The sequence below is a fragment of the Phalacrocorax carbo genome, chromosome 1, assembly GCF_963921805.1.
Source record: "Phalacrocorax carbo chromosome 1, bPhaCar2.1, whole genome shotgun sequence".
In the NCBI taxonomy this organism is placed as follows: domain Eukaryota; kingdom Metazoa; phylum Chordata; class Aves; order Suliformes; family Phalacrocoracidae; genus Phalacrocorax; species Phalacrocorax carbo.
In genome coordinates, this window is record NC_087513.1 from 123,435,369 (window position 1) to 123,461,809 (window position 26,441).

The 26,441-nt window shown below is 41.3% G+C and overlaps 1 protein-coding gene and 1 long non-coding RNA gene across 3 annotated transcripts in view; one reads left to right on the forward strand and one right to left on the reverse strand.

Annotated features, from left to right (window-relative positions):
* Nucleotides 1–16,195, reverse strand: part of USP9X (ubiquitin specific peptidase 9 X-linked) — a 104,046-nt gene extending 87,851 nt beyond the window's left edge. For both annotated transcript variants that reach the window (XM_064473182.1, XM_064473173.1), the window contains exon 1: nt 15,560–16,195. The gene's annotated coding sequence lies outside the window, so the exon portion shown is untranslated. The remainder of the gene's footprint in view (nt 1–15,559) is intronic.
* LOC135317259 (uncharacterized) overlaps nt 14,635–26,441 on the forward strand; it is a 45,459-nt gene continuing 33,652 nt past the window's right edge. The window contains exon 1 of the long non-coding RNA XR_010376292.1: nt 14,635–14,932. This is a non-coding gene — a long non-coding RNA (uncharacterized LOC135317259). The remainder of the gene's footprint in view (nt 14,933–26,441) is intronic.

The following is a 26,441-nucleotide window of genomic DNA, read 5'->3' on the forward strand; positions in this document are numbered from 1 at the left end:
ATGCGCACAGTACAGCCTACAATTCTTCCCAATTAATATTCTTCATAAGAGCAGACAGATGTAAACTATATTTCTGTACTGGCATTGAAAGTTTTCTTTTTTATTAGTTGTAACAGTATCTAGCAGTGGTTCAGAAAACTTGTGAAATACAGTCTTTACATCCAGGGGAAAAAAAAGTAGCAACAAAGGTACCCTTCACACCAATTAGCTGCCAATGAGAGTGCAACATGCTGAATCAAATATTTGAACCCATTACAAGACTGGCCATAGGACAGAACACCAGAGACCATCCTCTTCCAAGGCAGCCTAGCTGTTCTGGGGTTTCCAACTGCTATTTATCTTATCCCCTTGCAGTAAGGGAATAAAGATGTCCTTTTAAGACTGCTATTTCTACTCTCTTCAACTTTTGGGCCTATGAAAGGAGAAAAAAGAGCTCAGAAGCCACCAGAAAAGTACTATCTGAACTGTATTTGTAATTGACAAATCAAGCACATAAACCAAACTGGAAATACCAGTGGAGACCTGCCTTTTCCCTACAACTTTTGAGAAGTACACAATTTTCCCCATGTGACATAGTATTTCCTTTTCCGTTCTGAACCCTGAAGTTATAAATATAGTAAGGTATTATTTCATGCTAAGAGCTTTTAAGCTGTAGACTTAAAGAACAGAACCAATACATCTAAAATGTGTGTTTTGCAAATCTTTCGCTAGTCACACAAGAAAACATTTCTTGGCTGTTTGAAATAGCGCACAGAGTTAAGACGACCAGCTGATATCACTACCAACTATATATAGCTACACTTTCAATTAAAAATAACGTGCATACACAGAAACCATCTTCAAACATAACTTTAAAGTATAAATGATAAAGAATAATATATTCAGTAACACTATTCTTCACAGCAAGCGAGAAGGCAGGATGCTGAATGCACTCTCAGAACACTGGGTAACAATGAAGTAGTATATCCATCCATTGCAATTCTCCCACTGAATGGGGTTCAGCATTGATTCCTCATATGTTGGAAGATACAAGTACCATGACACTGTTATGGTTTTGCACTGGAAATTAAAGCAGAGAGCAGATATATAGACAAAATACAGAACTAACTGGGGAGGAAGGTCTAGGTTCAATAGGTTTGAAACAAAATCAGTAATAGTAGGGTGTAAAAAAATTACTCCCAACTATGCACAGGAAAGAATACCAGTACATCTTCAGCATCAAAAAAACAAAGCCAAAAAAGCACTTTAGCAAAAGGCTCTTAAAATGAGTTCAATCGTGCCAGAGAAAGAGCAGTAAACACCATTTTTACCAAAGTCTAGTTTTCTTGAAAGCAAGAACTCAGCAAGAAAGTCAGTTCGTACAACCCAAGAAGTATACTAGCTTCTACAAAGTAACGTTAAAACAAACAAATCAAATCTGATTTTGTTAACATGTAACCTCTTAGACAACTCTGCTAAGAAAATGATCTATTACTTTCACGTTTCTGTGTTGAGCAGTACCCATTTTTGAAGTACTAAAGCAAATTAAACCAAGGCAAAAAATTCGGTTTGTAAAAAGCTGCCAGTCTCACTTTTGTGTCATCTCTGAGACGAGTGCAATCAATACTACACTTCGCAGTAGCTTAAGCCTACTTGATTTTGTTTGTGTTCAGACATTACATCATTTCACAGCAAAGAATGTGGGGTTCTTTTCCCTCGTTGTATTCAGATTTGCCATAAGAAGTCTGCAATATTCACATTTCGCTTGACACAAAATAGAGAGATGTTGATGCATCTACACAGATTTTTCTCCTCCAAACTGCAAACACCAGTTTCTTGACCGCTTCAAAAGCTCCTTCAATTCCATCTTTAGGAATGGATATTTCTTTCTTCCTTCATGATAAAATCCTTGGACTTCTAACTTCATAAAAGCTTTGGGGTTTATATCTGATACTGTGTGAGTAGCAGTGAAACCATTGATATATATCCAAGAACTTTAGTTCTGCAGCTTACACAGGAAGTTTTTATTGTTATTTTAGGTTGCATTAGATTCTATAATTCCTCTCTAAATCAGTCCTGAGGTTAACTAGACAAGAACATGAGTCTGTAAATTCCAAAAAGCATCCACAAACTATCTCACTTCTTTTTGGGAGCTGGGCTCAAACCCTTGATAATTTTTTAGCAAAATTTTGTAGGCAGGATTGGTGAAGCTAAAACTATCAAGTGTCCACCTCCTACTTCAATGAATAGAACAGAATATTTAAGAACAGAATTATTTTTCAGCTGGAAGGGGCCTAAAACAATCATCTAGTCCAACTGCCTAAGGATTACAGATAACATTAATTGCAGACAAAAATCTAAAAACATTATGAAAAAAGTTTAAATCAAAACGGTCCCTTTGACCTGCTATACTGGAGCAATTTAACATTATTCACAACTTCAGTCCTTCCTGGGGAACAGAGCAAAAGAGGAAGTTACACTTCAACATTTCATCCTTGGAAGACCCCACCGAACCGTACAAACGTCCAAATCATCGTTTCTCATGTTCAGCGGCATCCCTAGCCTTGGTTTCCTCCAAGACACAAATACATTGTTGCTTCTGTTATTTCCGATGAGGTTCATACATTCTACCAGGCTACTGCTAGGTGCTGAATGGCTTTTGCTACCTTCATTCTGTCTCAAGTATCCAATGGGAAGCATAACGGCATCTTCCAGGTTCATTCCACTTATGGCTTTAAAAGATGAAATTATTTATAGTATATGGCACTTAAGGCTTTGCTAAACTCAGCACTGTAAGTATTTGAGATGTTGTCTAAAGCCATTCAGCTAATGAATTACAGATATTACTACATCGTTATGTCTACATTTTACTTGTGCCCTATTCTTTGTTAAACCATGCTCATATGCAGCACCTGACATATGACCGTAGCGTGCAGTATCCAATGCCACTACCACAATTTATAGTATAAAGCTTCTGTTAGAAAAGTGAAGTTTAAAGTTAGCCTGGAAAAATCGGGCTAGCCCCTTCTGACTGCCTTTGTGTTTTCCATGGAGAATTTAAGGGCTATGTTAAACATTACATGAAAATTATTAATTTATTATTAGTCTATACTCCTAATATCCTGTGATATTCTCGACACATTACAGAAATTTTCCGTTAAAGCATAAAATTAATACAACTTATTGCTTGGTTAACTGCAAATAATTAAAGCATGGTACAGCACCTAAACCAGATATTAAGTTGGAAGCAGTTTGCATTCCTGAATCATGACAAAATTAACTTTATGAAATACGTAGGTATTTTGAAATGCTTTAAATCTAAGTATTCCCACTACTGTGCTAGCTTTAATTTTACTTTAAAAAAAAAATCCTCTACTTTTCATTTAATGTTCAATCAGAAAACACAAACTAAGCACAGGAACTCAAGCACTACCTTCATCATCATCAAGCATAATATAAAATGTCTCAAATACAGAAGGAAGTTATAGCAGCATTAAAATTCATGTTTCAATAAGCTTCTTCATAACTGCTTAACAAACTTAGCCAAACTTCCAACTAGTTTTCAGTGTACCGACTGCCTAACTCAGCCTGGAGATCTTTGTACAGTTCCATGCTAGCTACCTGCAAGTAAACATTTTGCCATTTCCTGTTGCCTTAAAACCACTTCAGTCAGAAAACTTGTTCTGAAAAACCAAGCTTGCACAAACTCACTGGAGGCGTTATAAGCTAATTTCTTTTAAGACTGTCTGCCTTAAACATGCCCCATTCCAACTAAACTCATACAAACCATCTGCCTAAGCAGACTGAATGCTCAAGAAATCACTGAAAATGATCTATCTGCTCCAGAGAACTTGTATAACAACTGCCCCTCAAAATGCTGGCCTCACTGCAGGGAAATGAGAGGTGGCAACAGGAACAGCAGTTTTGTCTTCTGTCTAAACGCTCCTTCTGCCAATACAATGAAGGCTGTAGTTTGACATAAATGCAAAAAGGTAAATAGCAGAGGAATTGGATAGGAACAAGTAAGGAAGACCCTAGAAAGTACATTAAGAACAAAGCAGGGTTGGGAACAGGAGAATTATTTCCAGTATACCCACTCCTCCACAGAACCAAAAAGGGATTCCACTGTCCTGGAAATTTAATATCCCTGTATCTATAAAACCTATCAAAAAGCAGGTTCTAACCTTTTTAATTGAAAAATGCTGGAAATAATGAACTACTACTACCATGTCCTAAGGACAGGTTTAAAAACTCTGCTTCCGCTGCCTGAAAACCAAAAAGTCCTTCAAAAAAAACCAAACCCACCACCACAAAGAAAAAAAAATCCAAACCACACATTACTACTAATCTCCCTGCACTCAAAATGGTTAACTGCTAAATCCCATAAACCCCCTTGCTAAAGAGCACCTTCCTTCAGTACACAAAATAGACTACAGAGATACCAGTTCTCAGCTGAATCCACCAACAGGCCAAGAGAGACAAGAAGAATGCCGTAACCGTTCTTCTTAAGGACAGTGTTTAATCTAGCACAAAGTAACAGCAATAGAACTCTCATAAGGTAGTTTTGCCACCGCAGTGCGCACGCGGATCTTTTCTGCTTCCATTGCTGGAATCTCGGTGAGAAAAAAAACAATCTTATTCCCCAGTGAGAGTACTATATCCTGGTAAATTTTAAAACAGAAGTTTCATTGTATTTCTGCATGTGGACAAGCCTTAGCTGAAGGTACAGCTTCACAGCCTGTTTGAAACCAGGTAAGTCTCTGCTGTCACAAGAGGAAAAGGAGGGTGATCTTGCTCACTTTCATCCTAACCACATTCTCACCACTAGTATTAGCCCTTGCGTCACCACATAGTCAGACAGATCAAGAAGCCAATCTGGCTCAAAGGTAACTGGGGGAAAGGAATGAAAATCGTTTTAGTTTTCAGCTGCATCACATGCCATATGAACACTAACAACGGCATGAGGAACAGTAAGAATACATAACCATGAATAGAATCAACTCTTTCATCAGTGCAAATCTATCATGAAATTTACCCTGAAAAAAAGGAAGGAAACAGAATATGGATAATTACAGTTAGCACACACTTAGCTATGATAGCAACAAGTGTTCACATACATTAGAGCAGAGATGAGTCTTGACAACACGGAAGTGTCATGAAGACCAAAATTCTTCTCAAGTATAATGGATATCACAGGAAAATACACACAGAGAAAGCTATTTAGTATATGGTAGATGCCAGGAATGTCAGTTCATGAACAGCCCAAGTTCAGTCATGAAAGAAATATTAAGTAGCCGGAGCAAATAACACTAAGTGTGAGAAGTCTAAGAAAGTAAAGGGGGAAAAAAAAAACCAAAACAAAACAACAAACAACCTGACTTTGCCCTGGAAATTATGATAAAGCCAGTGGAATACTTAACAGATCACAATGAGTCAGGAAAATTGATTTAGCAGTAACACTTTGAACAATCTGACCACAAATACATAAATCAGTGACAAAGCTACAGCAGGTGATGCAGATGATGTAAAACACAGAAGCTAGCAAAAATTTTACTTCTGACAAAAAAAAAGGCCGGAGTTATGAAACTATAAACAAGACTGCACAATTCAAATATTATCTGGAAATTCAGGTTAAAAAACTGGAATTAGAGATGACAGAGTATGAGTAACTGAACACAGCAACTGTACCCACTGTGGCAGTCAACATCCTACTACTATTTAGCAAAAGAATTTTCACATAACAAAATTTCCTGTCTGTGTGAGACAAGAGACAGACAGAACATGCTCTCTATATTTGTCAGAGGCTCAATTTGTCATTTTTCTCCTATAGAATTTGGGATTTTCAGAGTAATCTATTTTCCACTGTAATTTCATTTCCATCAAACTAAAGTTTGTTCGCATCAAACTAAGTCCCCTGGGTAAACAGTCATCAACTGAGGTACCACAAAGCAAAACTGTCCATACTTTATTTGCTGCAGAAGAAAAGAAACAGAGCCGCAGAAGTCAGAGAAATCTCTGGGTTTTAAGGCAGCTACATAGAACCCCTGAGAAGTTCATTCTCTCTGCATCTTACTCACATATGTTGCTGGAGAAGTCACCAATTTTCAGATTAACCTCTTCATCCTCCTCTCATTCTTCTGGGTACCGAGATAAAGGCAAAACTGAGAAAGAGCGAGGGAGCACAACAGCAACTTATGCCAACATAAGCTGTGTCTGTAACACCTGAACATCTAATAGAAATCCATTGAAAAATTGAAGTTTAGAGCCTTTGTGCCTCAATTCTTCAGCAATAAAACAAAAGACAACACAAGCCTTTTAATTTACAGAGTGATGAGAGAAATAATATGTTAATGTTTGGGAAATGTAGAGACTGAGAGTGTTAATAAACTCGATAGGTGCTTTCCAGAGTAATAATTCCACTCAGTACTGGATTTAGACTGATGTAACACATGCATTTACAGAATGAATTCCGAAGATAACATACTGAATGACAAACTAATTCAATCCATCTTCCAAGACTGAATGAGTCAAGGATCCAATGAGAAAAGAGTTCATAATTAAGTGAGGGGAAAACGCCACTGGTTTAACAACAAGTTTCCTCATATTTCTCCATTTTCCACTTTTATGTAAACTTAGAGAAATTGTCTTAAATCACCCATGGATGAAGTGAAGATATCCCCCTTAAATGGTAAAACACTTAAATAGATCATGACATGTGCATTTTTTCCAAGGCTCTTTGCATCACTTATTTTTCACTGCACACAATTTTTAAGTAACTTCACTGAGCCATCTAATAATTCAACTGAAAAATGAATAAGGGAAGCATTTCCAAAAAATCAAGCTTTTAGTTCTGTTGAGGAATCTGCTCTGAAACACTACAAACCCCAAGTCCTGATGAAATAATATATAATATAGCTGAGAATAGCTCCTATCCAAATTCAATTTATGTTTTAACTTGGGGTGCCTGGGGGGGAGAAATCAAACTTTTCACTTGCATTTATCAAGCATCTCAGCAAAAATAAGGTACCTCAAACATCAACCTCATATTTTAAAACTCAGCAAAGCAAAGAAAAAAGCCCAACTGATTATATGTACCCTGGGACAAGCTGTCATCTCTAAAGAAGACACCACCTTCCCAGCAAGAAAGTCTCTCCAAAGCATATACCTAATCTCACCAATTTTGGTGAAACAAAACACTAGTTAACCAGAAGCATTGGGGGGGGGGGGGGGGGGGGGGAAGGAAGTCCAAAGGAATATATGCACTAAAACAATTGGGCATTCTGAATTCGTAAGGAATATTTTCAAGGAAAAATGAAGAATTAATTAAACAGAAGATATTCAGGAAGAAAAAGGAAAAAGGTAAATGCATAGACACTAATTCACTAATTTTATCGTATCAAAAAAATCTCACCACAGTGTTACTTTAATAGCACCAGACCAAGCAGACAAGTAGGAGCAAACTCCAAAAAATTAATAAGAAATTAGAACTTTTTTGTTTAAGAGAAAACATCTTAAAAATCATGATAAAGTATCTTAAGAGAAATCAAACATTTCCAGAGCTTGTGAAAGAAGCAAAGGAAAAATTTTTTATACCTACTGTACCAGTCTACAGAAACGTACCCCAAAAACAATGTCTTCATAATTCCTATAGATGGAAAAACCATTGCAGCAGAACTGTTTAAACATCAACATTGTTGTTAAGACCTCTCCCCTCCCCCTCCGGCCCCATTTCTGGCACGGAAGTTCTGAGATAAGAATTTAAATTCATCAAATACACTAGAAAAGCTGATTATGTTGAAGAGATGTAGAATAACAAATTCTAGTGGACAACTGTCACATAGAAGTTAAATGACATACAGTGATAAACTCACATTTAAAGCAAAATTTTGCTGTTAGAATAATTGAAAGTAGAACTAAAGGGTTAGTCTCCATTTTAAGTGTGAACTGTTATAATTTATTGTATTTCCAGATTCAATGAAGAACCACAGCGGCTCATCGACATTGGAAACCCCTCAAACTGTATTTTAGGTGTAGTATAGCAGAAGCACATACTTAAAAAGGGTGAAGCAGCTCTCATGGGAGAGATTTTGATTCTCAGCTCTCAACTGTTCAGTTACCTGCTGCTGGTCTAGATAACGCATACAACTTCTACATCATCTCAGTCTTCCTACATGATACATGCACCTAAGTAAATACAAAGCATCCATACAAACCGCACATCAAGTATCAAGTAAAATTCAACTTTAGAAAAAGATGATCTTCTGAAGTACCAACTAAGGATCAATCAATACAGTGCATTTGAATCATCGGCTCACACTCTCATTTTGTCTACTACTTGCCAACAACAAAACTAAACTAAGATGTTGGTCGTTCACCATCCTCATCCAGCTGCCTCCAGGCACCATATCCAGAGTTACTACTGCTTCTAAATATTCATTCCATTATCAGGGGAGTGATGGAAAGAAAAAGGAAGATTCATGACAGGACGCATTACCAAACCCTCCCTTCATCTAGTCAAAAATCTTAGGATGGTGCAGATAACTGAAAAACTTCAGTCACACACCTGCTAACCAGAGGCTGATACTGATCACATGGGGTTTTCTTCCATGGCTGAAGACACATTAGCTTAGAGCAAGGTTTCACTACCACTATGCTAACCTTGTGTCACCCATTACCACTAATGAAAACAAAGCTCTTCATTTCACTCCAAAGCTTTTAATTTTACAACAACAACAAAAAAAATCTGTTCTCCCAATCCTAAAACGTGTAAGGAAAGGGAAAGGAATTAATGGCTTCTCAAATGCCGTAAGGGGAATTCATGTTTCAAGTTACATCTTCACTAGACACATTACAAACCATCAACTACAGCAATGTGGCTAAACTGCTACAAGAATATGAACAGTAAGAATTTTCAGGCAATGTGAGGTTATCTTCCTGTCTAGTTACCAGAACTATCACAAAGAAAGTCTGACACAGCAAGAGGGCTATAAAGCTCTTAAGAAATCTGACATTACTACCTCACCTAGGGAAAAACGTCAGTACACCATCTTAAAAAAAAAAGTCCCATTGCCTGTATGTACGTGCACAGGTGTGGGCGTGTGTTTACACATTATAAGCAGTCAGGAAAAGACCCGGGATTTTAAGGTCCCACTGTGATTAATAAAGCACTGTCTGAAAGACAGGTCAAGCCATATGGAAGGCTGTGCAAAACTGGAGCCTGAAACTGTAGAACAAGTCACTGGAGTTCACCTTTAAGCTCCAGAGAATTTACGTCACAATTTAATAAAAAAAAAAAACCTCACAGTTAAAGGACTCAGGCAAATGCATTAGAAGGAAACATCAGAAATCACCACACAATTCACATTTTATTTCTAAATTAGAAATATACGAAGTCTAATATAAAACATAATTTAAACTGAAAGCTTAAACTACAGTTTATCAAAATTTTGGTCTTTCACCAACCTATTCACCTAAAAATTATGCTAAGCAGATCCACTTTTCTTAATTAACTTTCCAATTCATGGACTTGTTCTGTTGAAACTTATTCATAACCACATTGAAGTACTTCATCGCTGAGACAGCAGAAACATTAAGCACCAAAAGATGCAAGGCTCGTTTACTGACGTGCCAGTGTACTTTGACAACAATGTTAATTCTTGTCTAATATTAGAGAAGTAAGAGACTCTTCTTCCCCTCGCTGTCAATTTTCTTTTCTGGACAAGAAAACTGAAGTTCCACCCACAGCCAATACAGGCCTGCTACCACCATCCCACACCATGGTGCTCACAAGGACACTCCCCTCCAACCAAAAAAGCCTGTCTGGTAACAGAGAGATCCTACCTGGCACACATCACTACTGTTTTTATTTTACTGAACACACTTCTAACCAATCTCCTTTTTCTCCTTTCACCATATCAGAGCATTCTAGCTAAGACCACCCTAATACAAAACAATACCTTTTCCTCCTCCCACACCTAGTCCTACTGAAGCTAGAGAAGAGGTTGAGCAGCAATTAAGTGACTTAAAGATTGAAGCCTATGAAATTTATAATGTACATTTTTGTGTTATTCGATGTTGCCACTCAGCTGTTACAAAAAAAAGTGTTACTTGTCTTAAACAAAGGCTCTTCTAGGGACAATGTTCTATTACTTGAGTGCTGCGTATTTTACATGAAAGCTTAATGAAAAGTTAGCTCTGAAATTCCCTCCATGTACTTTTCATTATTTTGAAGCACTCATTTGAACAACGCTTCTGTTAAAAAGAAAAAAATATACTAGGTAAGTCTTTCACAGTTTATAGCAGAGAGAAGAGGACATGAGCAAACATTAAGGAGTCATATGTCTGTGTTTTGCCTTCAACATATTACTGAATCTCAGCTTAAAAAAAAAATTGGGAAAAAGGGTTTCTTCTGTGAGAGTTCTCCATTCACAGACATACATCTTTAAGGAATGATGCAATGTGGAATTCCCCTCTGAGGAGTGAATTCATGGCTAAATGTTAACTACCAAACAGTATGATTTGCTAAGATGTCCATCCAAATATCTATATGCAAGAAAATCACATTTTTCTGTTGGCAGTTACCCGTGTAAGGAAAACTAAATCACAAAACAGGGTTACATACTGTTTTTGTAAGCAGACCAAGGATGCTACAAGTAAAAGTTTCCCACAGTAACACTCCTGATAGATATCCATCACTTCACAAAAAAAGTTGAAAACACCAGCATTCAAAACATGACTAGATTTTAAACCTACATCCCATGGATCTCTTTTGGAGGTGTACTAACACAAAGTTGTTAACCAGAAGCAAGTAATTATTCTTACAGTTAATACTAACTAATCCTTTAAGAAAAACATACATCAGTAACATTTCCTTCAGAAAGCAAGCCTGTGAACATACATGTGTCCAAATGGTTTTTATTTCCAGCATCTTAATTTTTATTTGAAAACACATCAACAGCTGGCAACAGCTGACATCAAGCAGATTGAATTCAATTCTCAAATAAAATGAATAACTAATGGCTTCTTATAAAACAAAGCAAACAACAGAAAGTTCACAACAGAAAATGCAAAAGGAACTGGCTGTGCTGTTAAGCTCCCATAAGAAAAAAAAAAGCAACGAAAAGATTTTACACTAAGTCACAACTGGCTACTTTAAGACCTTGTTTACTTTCCTCCTCTCCTCCCTTGTGGTGAAAGTTAACAGCTCTCCTGTAACCTTATCAACATTTAATATTTCAAATTATTTTAACAAACCAGAAAGTGCTCGACGCTTTCTGCGACTGTCTATCTATTCAAGACTAAACAAGATTTAACTCAAAACATGGTTCTGTTGTGAAGTGCAGAGGGAACCTCTGTTAACCATATTCTCAGGTCACACTACAGCCTTTAGCAGAACAGAGACAGCCAATACAACGTAACTGTTTTAAAAAAAAGATATCTCAACTTATTAGGAAACTGTAATTCATTCTAACAGTGTGAGAATGTTAAGATGTTCCTACATTAATAGAAGAACAAAAACTAGACTTAATATATGAAAAATGTCACTGCATTTTTCTAACGCATTAATCCAAAGTAGCTCGGACTTCCCAGGTAGAAAAATTCAAGCCTCAGTGCATGCAAGCATATGCTTATTAAAGACTTTTCCATCCCTTGCCTCTGCTATGGGAAGACTGTTCCTTTTAACTACCATTCTGCAATACAAAGGTTTACCACACACTGCTCTTCCTAAACATAACCAACTCCTTGGCAAGACAGCTAAGCAACTGACATTCGTCACTACTGGATACTGCAGAATAGGAACTCCTTAAGGAAAATGGAACAAAATAAAGACTGTGGTGAAAGTTCTACACTGATGGTAAAGGGCAGGTATAGCAGTACAGCTTAATTTTTAATTCTTTTTCCATCAGGTTTGTGTCAGGGATACAGCATGCTTAACACAGCTCAGTTATGTAAAGGAAAAAAAGTCATGTATTTATATACCACAAACATCACATATGATATAAGACAAGTCTACAGCAACAGCACACAGCATTGCCAGGGTTGCAAAAGGCGAGGTGCTACAACAAAAGATAGACATTATCAAGCTGTGTTCCCAAAACACACCCTCAAGTACAGCTTTAAATTTTGAACTCTGATTTTAAACAAGGGTGATATGGAGAATAGAACTGGACACAGCTACACAGAGCTTCAAGAGGAGACACATCCAGGTGATAAGAAAAACTTAAGACACTTGAACAAAAGAAACCATGTCCACATGTTCATATTCCTACCAATGCTAACATCCAGGAAACAATTTTCTAAAGGACACAAAAGCCTTCAAACGTACAGCTTTCCAAGTGAACAGAAAACCCAGCAAAGTTTCTTACATCTTCAGACAACCACTTCACACTGGTCTCTGCAAGTGCTGGATAAGCAAGACTACTGGTCTGATTAAACAATCATTGTTATTACAAGAATTAAAGTGTAATAGTTTTGGGGGGTTTGCAGGGTTTGGCTTGTTCTTAAAAAAAAATATGAATCATACTCTAAGTGAAAACCAGTAAGGGACACCTTTGATTAATTTACTTCAAATGAGGCTATCCTGCTCAGGATGTTTTAAAAAAATATATCTACAGGTTTTAGATCTCTTAGGATATATAAAACAATATTTCTGGGAAAAACAAAATATATATATATATACGCACACACACACTCAAAGTACTGCCTAACACAAAAATGCTTGCCATTCCAATACCTGAAATAAGTTCTGAGCTGATTTCTAAACCAGAGTTGGAAGGACAGAAATATTTACCATGGAACTTAATATATTTTCAATACACACCTGACAGAAACATAACTTTAAAGCCATTTAAAAGTAATTTGTTCAAACTAGTAAGTAACTGAATTCCTAGCCAGTGTTACCCAAAGTTGTATTCATATTTGGAAGTCCTAAACTAATTTCAATTTTAAACGTAAGATGTCTTGGAACAAAGGTATTACAGGTACTTTTACTTTCTTAAAAGTCTATTTAATTTTGTTGAATAGACACTAATCCACTATTGCTGTTTATCCTGAGTCTCACTTGTAAGAATACCAGAATATTAATAAAACGTACAAACTTCTGAAAGTGTGCATTTAGAACAGAGTAGTTGTACTCATCTATTTCTGAGTACAAATGCACCACAATGTGGGAAATAAAATGTTTATGTAAGGATGACAGTGTTCCAGGGATACAGAAAGAGTAAACAGTTTTGCTGCCACTATCCTTATTGATTACCACCTCCAGATGTAGTCTTCCTGTCAATTCAATGGGCAGAAGTATCACCACAAGGGCAAATTCTGCAAGAGATGAAGCAGCAGCCTAGAAAGATTAAGACAGAGGCTACCCAAAAGAAATACTATTAAGAAAACCTACACAAAAGTACAAAAGATACTGGAGAAAGAAGAAAGAGTTACTATGATACAATCTTACATGTATTTTAGCTAGATTCCCCCCTGCCCCTCAAAAAAACATGCTGATGCTTGAGTTTCATCCACTGCAGCTTTATGATTATGTTTATGGTTTTCGTTCAAAGCAAGCATCACTGTTGTCCAGGGTATTGCAACAGAATAATCAATACATATATTTTATAAGCTTCCCCAAAATTCTTTATATTAGCCACTGTACTTTGTTGGTTCAAAGAATAACCATTACTTCAACTCAAAGAATCAAAAGCCTTATCTTAAAACAAAAACCAACAAGCCACAAAACACACAAACAAAAAAAAACCCAAGCAAACAAAAAAACACCCAACACCCTCATGTATGACTTAGGTTTTGCTGAAATAAATAAGTTACTTGATCAGGAACAGTTATGGTGAGGAGTTCTGCCAACTTCCCAAAGTAAAACCTTAAAATACCAAGAATAAAGTTAGCTGCCTACAGACTTCAGTCACACAATTTCAATTTCATAATCAATGAAGGTCAATCCTCCAAACGCCAATCAATAGCCCCTTCCTAACCATAACAATTTTAATATCTGTTTGTCAGGCATTTAAGAAGCCTGCTGAAAAACACAGGTTACCTAGTCCGCCTGTCATAACAAGTGTTGCCACTGAAGTATACTTGACACTGCATCTTAATATCTAAATTCAACAACTTTTTAGAAATACAGGCCCCAGTTCTGCAACTAGGTCAGCAAAAGTGGGCCTTGTGCTAGCACTGAGCCCATGACTTCAGAGGGTCTTTGGGCTGATAGAAACATCCAGTGATATGAATACAACTGCAAAACTGCGAGTATAAATCAAGTCATACAGACAACACGAAGACAGCTGAGACAGACACAGTATGTCTACAGTGAGCCTGAGAGTCCTTTGAACATTTAATTAGAACAATGCTTTTCTGAAAGAATTTTTTTTCTTGTAGGGTTGTGTTGTGTGTTATTGTACATCTTCAAAATACTTAACCGGACTTCTTAGGAAGCAACCTGAAAATTAAATACGGCATCACCTCGACGTTTTCAGATGCTTCTATAAGAACAAATTCACTTAAGAACAAAATAAATAATTTTCAAAGGCCGTTCTCTCTGTATACATACAACGCCGCACAAAGCGGGACAGCACAGGTTAACAGAGTGATCACCAATGCACAAAACACCCCAACAACCCATCCAACTGCTGAAAACCTCCGTTTTCTTGAAGACAATAACAGAGAACAACCGTGGCTAAACTGCACGCAACTACCCCCGCCACACACCTCGGACAAGGGGAGGGGGTTACGTCGCCTGAAATAAATTGCATCAGACGAGCCCCAAGACCTAACTTGGAGAAGAGGCGGCAGGGTGAACAGAGGGAAGAAGATGATGTGAAAAGCCACGAGCGTTTTTTGTGCTTCGAAATAGGGTTGCTATAAGCCCGAGACCAGAGGAGTGGCCTACGTGTAAATAATGTTTACAGCGGGCGTCAACGAGCTGGTGCTGGTGGTTTTCATTGAGACGGTAGGAAAAGCGCCTCGGCAGGGCCTTATTTCCAGGCGTCGCCCGGGCCTACACGACTCCAATCACTCCACCTCAGTAATGGCGTTCGGTGCGAAGGGAAGCAAGAACCAGGGGAGGCAAAGCTGGGTGCAGCGCTGCGAGGAGCCACCAGGCCCCCCTCGCCGGGGGGGGTACGGGGGGAACACACGGCGGCGGGGGCCGGCCGGCTTAGCCCCCCGAAGGGCGCGGGGCGGGGAGCGCTTCCACCCCCCCGGCAGCCGGGGAGAGGATGAGGAGCCGTCAGCCATTTTCCCTTGCCCTCCAAAACACCAGCGATGCAGGGCCACACGCCGGGGGCTGCGAGGGAGGCGCTGCCGCCACCCGCCGCCCGTTATCCCCACCCCGCACACACACCCCCCGCAAACACCCCCGCTCCCCGCCCCGCGGGGGCCTGGCTCGCCCCCTCCTCCCCGCCGCACCCCGCCGTCCCGCACCCCGGCCCGGGGAGCCCCAGCCCCGGGGAGCGCCTCCCGCCGCTCCGCTCGGCAAGGCGGGCAGCACACGAAGGGCTTCCCCCCCGGCCCAGCCGCCTCGCCTCCCGGACCCGGCCCTCCCGGACCCGCCCGGGCACGGCTTTCCGCCACTCACCCCCGCACAGTTTCCCCTTGTCCCGCGGCGGCTGCTGCTGCGACGGCCCGGTGCCCTCCCGGGTGCTGCCGAAGGAACACGGCCGGGGACTGCCTCATCCCCGGCAGCCAGCGGGGCAGAGTCTCATGCCAGGCCCCGCGATCCCGGGCGTGCAGCCGGCTGGCTGAGGGGGCGGCTCCGCTTCCCCGGTTTCCCCCCCCTCTCCGGGCGGGCGCCGTGTACTGCGACGGGAGGAGGAAGAGGAGGAGGAGGGAGGGCGAAGCTGCCGCCGCTGCCCCGCGCTTCAGATCTCGGCCCTGGCCGGTCCGCTCTCTCCGGCGCCGGCGGCACCGCTGGGGCGTTTTTCCTGCGTCACCAGCTCCTGCCCCGGGCTTCGGCTCCGGCTGGGGCTTGGCCGGGGCCTGCGCCCTCCGCTCCGCCCCGTCCGGGGACCGGGCGCTGGCGGGGGAGGGGGAAAGGGCGCACGGGCACCGCGCGCCTCTCGCCGAGGCCCGGGGCTCGGTTGGGCGGCGGGGGCAGGCAGGCGGAAGGCAGGAAGGTGGCAGCTGAGGGGCCGGCCCGGGCGGCTTGAGCGCTCTGCGCTGACGGCTCCGTGCGTGTGGGGGGAGGGGACGGAGGGCGGGGGAGGGAGCGAGGCGAGACGCGGCGGCGGCGGCTCCTCGCGCTCCCGGCAGCGCACCTCCGTCTGGCGGGGCCCTGCGCAAGATGGCGGCCCCGGCAGAGTCTTCCGCGCCCGGCCCGCGCCGCAGGCCCTGACCTAGCGCAGCGGCAGCGGCAGCGGCAGCAGCAGCGACGGCTCCGCCACCCGAACGGCGTGACGCGCTCCCCGCCCCCGTACCCCCGGGCTGTCACACACGCCGCAGCGGCGAGGCCCAGGCCGCGGCCCGCCTGCCGCCACCCCTACGTGTGCGGCGAGGGAGCGCGCGCGAGGAAAGGCGGCGCGGAGGGGGGGAAGGGAGAGCGTGTACGCGCGCGCGCGCGCGACCGTTTCACGTCGGTTGGGCTCGAGCGGGTTCCATTGTGACCCGCCGGGCGAACCGCACCGAGGGCCCGGATAATGACGTCAGCGCTGCCGTCTGGGTCCGGTCCCTCCCCTCCCTTTCCTCAGCGGCCACCGCCGACGCCGCGCTGGGGCCCGTCGGGGGGGGCGGGCGGTGGCCGGGGCCGCTCCGCCGGCGGCGCGTCCCCTCGGGCCTGGCGCACCGCCCCGGCCCAGCCCGCGGTCGCCCTGCGGGAGGCCGGCGGACAAAGCCCGGCGGAGGGCTGCGCCGGCGGTTTGGGGACGCCAGGAGCCGGTCGCGGCGTCCCCGCTCACCGCCCGCGGCCGAGATCGAGCCGGGCAAGCGGGGGGAAAGGCGGGGTTGTGCGGGGCGGCGGCTCTTGCATCGGTGGCCTCAGCTGGGGCTGGGCCGTCCCTCGGGCCTCGGCCACCTCCGGGCCTTGGCCCCCTCCACGCCTCGAGCTCGCCGCCTGGCAAGGGGCTTTGGACAGGCCTTCCCTCGGGGCCGGCAAAGGCGATCGCAGGGGTGACTGCATCCGTCACTGAAACGCTGCCTCCCGCACAACCGACACCTGGTTAGGGGGCACCAGCATTTTAAAAAGCTAAATGGATCTTTCTGTCGCCCTCATTTCTTCTTCAGATACGTCTACGTTTATGTGCATGACTGTTTCGTAGAGCCTGAAGTCAGTGGAATCCCAGTCTGCCTAGGTGCTTTGCATAGGAACCGGGGAGGCTTTAAATCTGGATTTAAAACCTGGAAAAAAATGGGAAAGCATGCCTTGTGGAAGGACAGAAGTTTGGCAGACGTGGGGAATGTGGTCTTGGACAGTACCTGAAAGGGTGCTCAATTTTTTGTGTAGTTTGTTTGTATTCCAAGGTCAAAGTCTCATTTTAACAACATCATTCAAGAATTTCAGAGCAGGAAGTGAAAAATACAGTATCCAGCTGAAAACATAGGAGGAATTGAGGTCGTATGGGTTGGAATTTGCTCAAGAGGCTAGGGCTAACAGCCTTAACTCTTGTGCAAAATGTTTATCTGTTGGACCACGCAGTGACAAAGACTAAAATACCGGTTGCTCATTGCAGGAGCTGTGGGTGGGTGTTTTTCTGTAAAAAGCTAGAGCTCAAAAGCAAGTGGTGATATCTACTGTTATTTCCTATTTTAACAAAGTTCGAGTTAGTCCTTTTTTTGCTAATCACTAGGTTGTGTTACTTGGGAAGGAAATCTGAAGTATGTCTCTATGTTAACCACTCAGTAAACAAAACAAAGGATGCAGCTGCTTCATCACTGTACAAATGCAACTGAAAGAATAGCTTTACCTGCATTTTCTTCACCAACAGTGAAAACAAGCCATAACCACAGTGAAAATCTGTGTAAGCCTGTTCATGTTTGGGTTGGAAATACGTGTAATCACAGAAAGAACAGCCCTTTTAGCTCGGTGGTTTTCATGCCTCTGAGCATGTTATTGTGGTTGCCTTTCCCCTTTTTTGTCTCTTATCAGTTACTTTGGGCTTTCCCCCCTATTTCAAATTTTTCCAGTTCATTCTCCTGGGAAAGCATTTAAAATTGCTGCAACTACAATGCATTTAACTCTCCTTGCCTGCCGCAGCATTCTCCCTCGAGCTCTTCATTGTTTATGATGACTTTCAGAGGCACAATGGTGCCTCAAACAATTGTAGTTGTATATTTTTTGACACCTCTTATCCTTAAAAATAAACTGCTGTGTTTATTGATGTTTATTTATTGTTAAGTACACCCCTGTTTTAACAACAGGCCAAATATTGTGTTCCTTTTAACCACTCTGGTGTTTTTAGCAGAGCCAAACAGTGACACGTCAGTGGATTTTTATAACATGGGCAATTGTCCACCAAGAAATTGACTGTCAGTTCACAAAGAATTCAACCAAAAAGATATAAGCAATACTTGTGAAAAAAATACTGGTACAAGCAAGTGTTCCCTCTTGTGAAGAAGGGTTCCTGCAGCCAGGAAAAAGAGTAGAAGTTCTGATTAATTTAATCGAAACCTTAGGCTTTGAACAAAGTGAGAACCGATTCCTCCTCAGCTTTCTGGGACCTTTGGTGGTATTTTTCTGATTTTAGATTCTATTTTATGTACAGTTAGCAGAAGCATAATGAGATATAAGGACTTTTGCACTTCTATGGGGAAAAAAAATACATGACTTCATGTTTATTCTCTTATATTTGACCTCCTTCCTGTTTTAAAAGTATATTCTGAAGTGCTTTGATAGACCAGCAGTTGCTTGTAGCTGTGCTAATCAAAGGTCACGATAGGCTGAAGTAGACAGCTATTTATGGCACTGAATAAAAGAAGATATTGGGAGGGCAATGGCACGTTGTGGTTACAAAACAAGCGAACGGCACACCAGACTCCTGTCTGGGGAGTTCTTCCTCTTCTCCCAAACAGAAATCAATGCCCATCGCTCTTCTTCCAGAGTTCTCTGCAGGCATTGCCGTGGCTCACCTTGTACGACACTGCTTTGCCTTTGGAAAAGGTTGATGCTTTCCCCCCACCCCCTCAATACTGCAAATAAATGTTACTGGTTTATGTTTGTGCAGCAACTATGGAAACAAAAGGGTATGAGTGAGATGAATTGCTGACTGAAGAGTATTCGTGGTATGAAGAGAGAAGTCAGTAGGCACTCGCAAAACTCACTAATTGTTCTAAAGTAAGTGTCCACGCAGAGAACTACGGCAGGATCATGTATTCCTCAGCAGCCCTTCTGGTTGGTTCCCCTCTGTACACAACCATTGGTATGACTGGAAATGCTTTTGCAACGTGTTTAATTCAGTGCAAAAATGCAGGGAATGGAAGCGCTTCCCTGCAGGCTTCCCAGCTCACGCGCTGCAGCCAACCTATCAAACAAAAAGTGAAACCAGTTAGGAACTAGCTGATTGTGTTGTTCATTGACTAACCCAAAAGAAATTAAAACCAAAACATTTTGATGAGGGAATGATTCAGAATTTAGAAAGATCTCTGTGCTAATAGATGCGTTTATCCATAGCTCTTAAACTCTCATTGGCACCGCACTGCTCCGTAGGCAAAAATGAAACTTATATGGAGCTTTGCAACTGGGTAGCATAAAAGAGCAATAACAGATGAGAGAACACAGAATTTTGTCACAGACCAAAGGCAGATCATTTTTTTCCTTCCGGTTCAGCCCCTTAGATGCTGCATTACGTGGTATCTCCCAACTCTCAGAAAACATCTTCTGAGAAAATATCTTCTTAAAAGAAGATAAAACACTGCTTGAAAATCAAGCAAGTTACTGGCTGGACATTAAGGTCTGTTGTAAGGAATCACGTCAGGGATCAATCTTGCAACATTTTCGGTATTTTTGGGCCCAATCTAGTAAATCACTTACACACATGAGTAGTGCTCTCAGTTTACACAATTTTTCATTGACTGACTTAACCTGCGTGTGAGGGCCAGTAAGGAAAAAGTACTTTGCACTTGCCCGAGCCTTTGGTTTATGCAGCATATATTTTGTGTAGTATTTTGGCAATAATGATGTGCGGGTATATGTCATTCTGTGCAACATCAGATCATAGGATGTCATCCCTTTCAGAAAAGAACTATGTTTCACAGTTGTAATTTCTAATGTAAAGCATAACTATATGGTAGTAGGAACTGAACATTACATAGATGATTAAATGATATTTTCATACTGGGAATAATAATGAGCCTGAAATACAACACGAGTGGTGGACAGTGTCTGTTATTCCCACTCTCGCACTCGGTGCACATGTTGTTGTGTACCATTGGTTGTGTGAGGCATGATGAAAATGAGAGACTATTGCAGAGATGTGCAGAGATGTTCCCCACAGGAAATGGGTTCCATCATGGCACCCCAGGGACCAGCTTTTCCCTGGGGGTCAGGAGCAGTGGGGGCTCCCCATGGTGGTGTGGCAGGGCAGGCCCTGGCAACCCAGGCCCATCCCTCTGCACCTCCCACCACCAGGCCAGCCCCAGCCCCAGGCATCGAGCACCTCTATGCTTGGCTGGGCTGAAATGGGGTCCTGGACAGGAGTACTGGGGGCACCAGGGGAGGCTGCTGAGGGGCCCTGTTAGTGCCCTCAGGGCCCTCATACATCTATATTTTCTAGCCGACATGGCGGGTGATTAGTGTGTCGGACGGGAAAATGCCAAGCAGCTCAGTGAGAACTTTGCCCTCTGTATCCCTTAAATTGATAAGCAAAAGCCAATAAAGTTATTCCAATAACAAATAATTAAGGTGGGTTTAAAGTGTTTAGCATAAAATTACTATATCTAGACACCATGTTTTTAGGGTTTTCTATATGGAACAAAGCCAGGATCTAAATGCAGTAAATTTAAAAATTGAGGTATTGTGTATGTATTACAAAATTGAGATGCAATCTCTGCCTTCCATACTAGCCTGAGTTTAATAAAGTCTGGGGCAGGGGGGAGGTGTCACGCTGAGGTATCAGTACTTACTATACCTTACTATACATTCAAAATTAGGAAAAAAATTGCCATAGAAGTAATGTACCAAGAAGTTGCAAAAACTGTTCTGGAGTGATGCTATATCTGTTTTCTGTTACAAATAAAGGGTGAGTACGGACACTTCATTTTAGTTTCTCCTGAGATGGCTGCTTTAATTACCATTCCTCATATCAATATAAGACTTCTCTTCATAGTCATAACTTACCATCTTTCCACTTTCAGTTTCTGGTTGTATGAGATGTTAACAGTGATGTTGGAGTGAGCATAATGTCACTCATTAAAGACTCATAGAAACAGTTAAGCCCAATTTATGCTCCACACTTACGGGTACAAAAGAATGCATGCTTAGGTAGAAATCATAGAAATTTGATAAGAAAAAGATTCTACAGGGACCTGTGGCCTCTTACGTTGAAGAAGGAATGGTGCCTGATTAGGAACAATTCTTATGAGAAAAATACGGTGTGGTATTTTCCTGTTATTCATTTAGTTGTTCAGATAAAGGTTAATTGAATAGCATAAACAGAAATTCTGTGTCTACCAAATACCGCAAGAGTCTGGTTGTGTAAACTTCTGTTTACAGGCCGAAAAATGTATCTCACCATCTTTCAGAGAGAGAGCAATTTGGAATACTTTATTTTTCCTGTCTAGTTGGTTCCTAGCCGAACTGTCCTCAGATAAACCATGTGGTGTCCATGTGAAAAGCATCCATCCCATAGGATTTGGACAGAGTTCAACAAATTGATTTGACAACCATATGGTCCTCTTCATCCACATGAACCTTGAAGAAGTCTGACTTCCTTCCAGCCTTAGGAGTAGAGTGAGGGAAGAAGGGAACTGTTCTTAAAACTTGTCAATGCTGCTAAGCATGCTGGATGAGAACACTGTCAAAAAAATGCAAGAAATTTTGTAGATTCACGAACTACTCCCATTTTATCAGTTTTTCCTAAATGCATCTCTTCACACACAGTGTTTGTCTTTGCACCAGTATAAACTTGAAGGAGACTGTTATTCACAAAATTATATCCGATACGTATTACGTGATGGTCGTTTTCACTTACATAGGGATTCTAAACACAAGAGTTGCTATGTGCACAGTAGAACTGAAGCAGCTGGGTTTCCTAAGGCTGAGCATCTCACACCCTTCCAACCCTGATCTCCCCCCAACCTTGAATTACATCCCTCACATGCTGAAGTGCCTGTTTTATGTTAAATATGCTAGACTAGTCAGGAGCTTAATTAGCTATTAGCAAGCAGGAGGTATAATAACTAAATTGTACTTGCCTTTCCAACAGCGGGCACTTCTTCTGCATTTCTTCCCCCTCTTGCTAACAGTCTTCCTGAAATTTGTAGGAATTAACGTCTCTTTGGAAGCCCTTATCCCTTGTTCAGAGTTTATTGAAGTTGGCTGAAAGGCTCAAGGGGAACTGATAGGTAGAGGGACAGCTAGACAACAGGATTATGTGAAACCAGTATCATTAAGAAACCATGAAAAGTTTCAAAACAGGGTAGTCTGACAGGAGAAAGGCTACTACTGCAGTTCTGGGATGGCAAAAAAAAGAAAAGACAGAGGTGTGATCAGAAAGAAAGAAAGAAACAATAGAAAAAGATTATTTAAGAGTAAACCACAAAATATGAAACAAAGACTAACATGATTTGAATGAAAGCACAGATCCTTTCAGATCTTATATCAATACTTTTACCCAAGCTTTATAAAATAGCTTGTCAGAAAGGCTTAAATTGAAAAATATGTACAGGAAGGAAGTTTGGAATTTTGTAAAACGAGTTTTCTTTTTCTTTCCTGGGATTAAAGAATTTTATTTTTTTTTTTTGCAGTCTGTAGAGGAATTTAACAGTGCAGCATGCAAAGTAGTAGGATTTTGGAACCTTTAGTTATTTGTTTGTCACTCCACTCTTCTTTTTCACCAGAATCTTTTCTCAGCTATCTATATTTAATTGCCAGTTACCTGCAAAAATAATCCCCATTGTCAAAAACTTCTCTGAAAAAAACCACTACTTGTGTTTTCATAAAACGGGATAGTAAGCAAATGTCAGTTTGCACTGCTGATTTGGAAAGACTGAATTTTGGTAACTGCAATTATATTGCTATTCCATTATCTCACTGTGACAGGTCATTTCAGAACATAATGCGGATAAACTTTTTGCCATATTGTGTTTTATGTAGACCTATAGCCTTCCTGAGAGATTACATACATTTAAATTATATTTGACAAATATGAAGGAACTTATACTAGGACTTTTGTAGTAGCAGTGTTATTTTAGCTGGGAGGTTAGTAGTAGTAATAATGTTTGAGCAATAGCACTGTCTTTGTAGCCAGAATGGCATAAGGCAATAAGCAAGCCAGAACTTGTAAGGAGAGGTAATATCTTTTATTAGATCTGAAAACAGACTTGTATGCATCAAAGCTTGTCTGTTTTTACTAGACATATCAGTTAGTCTATTGAAACAATATATAAGTAGGCCCTTTATCATCCAGAGGCAATCTGCTTTTTCTCAGCACGCTAACACTTTCCCATTAATTTTTTTAGCTTACTCTTTTGGGAAGGTAGATATTACTCAGGGTCTAAATATATGGAAATAACTGAAGGGACAAAAGCTAAAGTGTATGCTGTAAACAGAAGTTTATTTCTGTGTTTTTCCTTTTTGAATACTAAGCAAAACACACTTTAGAAGTGCAATTGACTTGTCACTACTTCTGTCTTTTGCACTGCTCTCACTTACAGATTGAAACCAAATGGACAGCTCTGATACCAACAAGTTACTTTTCTTTTTGAAATCTTCATAGAATCATAGAATGTCCTGAGTTGGAAGGGACCCACAAGAATCATTGAGCCCAACTCCTAACTACTAGACTAGAATTCTGTATTTTTTCTGCTTTTAAACTTATTACCATTTATTTCCTAAGTTAGAATGAGATTCAAATTTCAGATCATAATGTCCCTTTGTTTGCCTTATCTTGTGTTTGTACTTTTACATGCACATGTAGTAATACACATTTAGGGGTACTTCCACGTTTTTAAATCTTTGACAGAAAATCTTAAAATCTTTAACAAAACAAAAATGAACAAAATAATGTATTAATTTCCCAGAGACAAAGTAGTTACTCCTTTATTTTCTGAAATGACAGAAGAAATCTTAAACCATCCATGTTCTGTGCTGGGGTTTTTTTCTTGTCTCTGAATGAGATTTTTAATAGATGAACCAAAATGCCAGCAGCTCTTAAGGATTTTCGTTTGTGACTATACATCATTACAAAAGACTAATTCCTTACTCTTCTCAGGTGGAGGCTCCATCTGAAGTCCATGGATTAATGCCATTAGTAGGATTCATTTCACTGAGTAATAGTAGACTTTGAAGTTTTCCTTGAACCTTAATTCAAGGAATGTTACAAGTATCAAAAACACATGGCTGAAAGACTGCGGCTGATCACAGTTTAGCAGATCTAGCCCCTTAGTGGGCTAAATCCATCATAAGTCTGTCTCTATTTCAAAGGAGAATGAGGCTCCTAACATGTTAAACAAATAGTCGTTTCAGCTGGATACATCTCACCGGGTTGTAACCCCCTGAAAATGGGGCACCTTGTCGGATGTGGCTGCCTGACATCCCCGGGCAGTCCATGGGGAAAGGCAGGCGCTCCCCGAGCACGACTTGCCTCACTCTACCATTGCCCTCCAGAGCTGCTTTCCTTTCTCCCATAGCTGCGGAGAAAGTGTGAATGGCTACGTAACTTTTAGCCTGCCAGCGTTAGGTGATACGAAATTTGGATTCTCAGCAAGGGGAGTGTCTGCCCAGAAGCAAGTTTTGCAGCTGTAAGCAAGCTGAGCAAGGAGCCCACTAACAAGCAGGTGCCTATGGCCAGGGCCAGGAGGAACCCTGCAACTCATGTTTCCCTTAGTCAGCACGCAGACTGCAAGTGGGTTACAAACTGCTCAGGCCAGAGGAAGAGAGATGTGCTGCTCCGAGCATCTGAAGTATTCAGAGAGCAGATATAATGAGTAATTCATGTAGTGGGGTTGATGACAACCACTTATCTCTTTTACCAGACGTAGATGAGGTGCCATAGCAGCTAATGGGAGAGAAAGATAGGGTGAGAAAAGAGATGTGATAATGGGAGTCTGAGCAGAAACAATTATTTCCAGAGAATGGTTTCTTTAACTTATCCTAAACAATGGGATATTTCCATTGGGAAATGTCCACATATTACCTAGGTCACACTTGAGAACACTCATTCTAACAGCAAACAGCTGTTTGATTCAATTGCGTTTATGCCCTTTTCTTAGTGTTCATGGACATTTGTATGATTCAAGTTTTGGTCAGCTGTTCAGGAAACGGCTGATCTTCTAAGTAAGTATCTGTCTTGCACATGAAGATACTCACTGTTTGACTTCAGTCAAGCATTATTCCTCGTTTCCCTCCTTCAAAGGCTTAATTCATTGTATCAGGGGGTAGAAATTACAAGATGACCATTGTTTCATGTGCAGATTGAAAATTTTGGGTCCAAATTGGTCTTGGGAGCCTCACATAAATTTATTCTACAAAGAATTGTTTCAAAATTGTAAACTGGACTCAGGCCACACGGGGCTCAACACACTGCATGCATTTTTCAGGTGTAGCCTCTTGGAGTTGCCTTAAGGGTGCTGAATTTCAGTGCCAATCGTACTTGCAAGAACCAGTACATGATAGACTAGCTCAGTGTCATACATGTAAAGAATTCATCAAGATTATACTTGGGGTTTTTTCAATTTCTACATGTGGCTGATACTTTTTTGTTCACTTACTTTTAATGGTGAGCAAAGGTCATCCTTGAAAGACATATAGATGTCCTCAATGGTGAAATTTAATATCAAGTATTTTAAGTCGTATTAGTACTTCCTACTATCCAGGATAAGTATCTGCTAAATTCAAAACCATCTGGAAAAGAGTTTTCTCAAACTCTGTTTCTTAATTTTCTGAAAGGAATATTGTTTTCTAACTCCATAATCTCATAGCTAAAGGCCAAAAACAAAAGCTCAGAAACTGAAGATTACTATTGTAACACTACTGAATTTACCTTGGAGCACATTTACAGACTTCAGATTGTCTTCATATGACGCAGAGGAACAGCAACAGAAAAACAGGAAAAGCGTTGCTGCCTTTCTCATCTTTCTTTCATGTGTTCATGAAAGACCATCTAAACTTCTTATTGATAATATTTGCTCTCATATTGGCTGGATACAAAAATACAAAGGAAGACTAAGTTGCCTATTTTCATTAAATATTGCTTGGATTCTCTCATCCCACGTTCCAGTATGATACACCAGAACACAACATGCTGAATTTTGAACATGCTAGAAGTCTCTTTTAGTCTTGCTAAATCCCTTATTTCTTTATCCAATTCAAG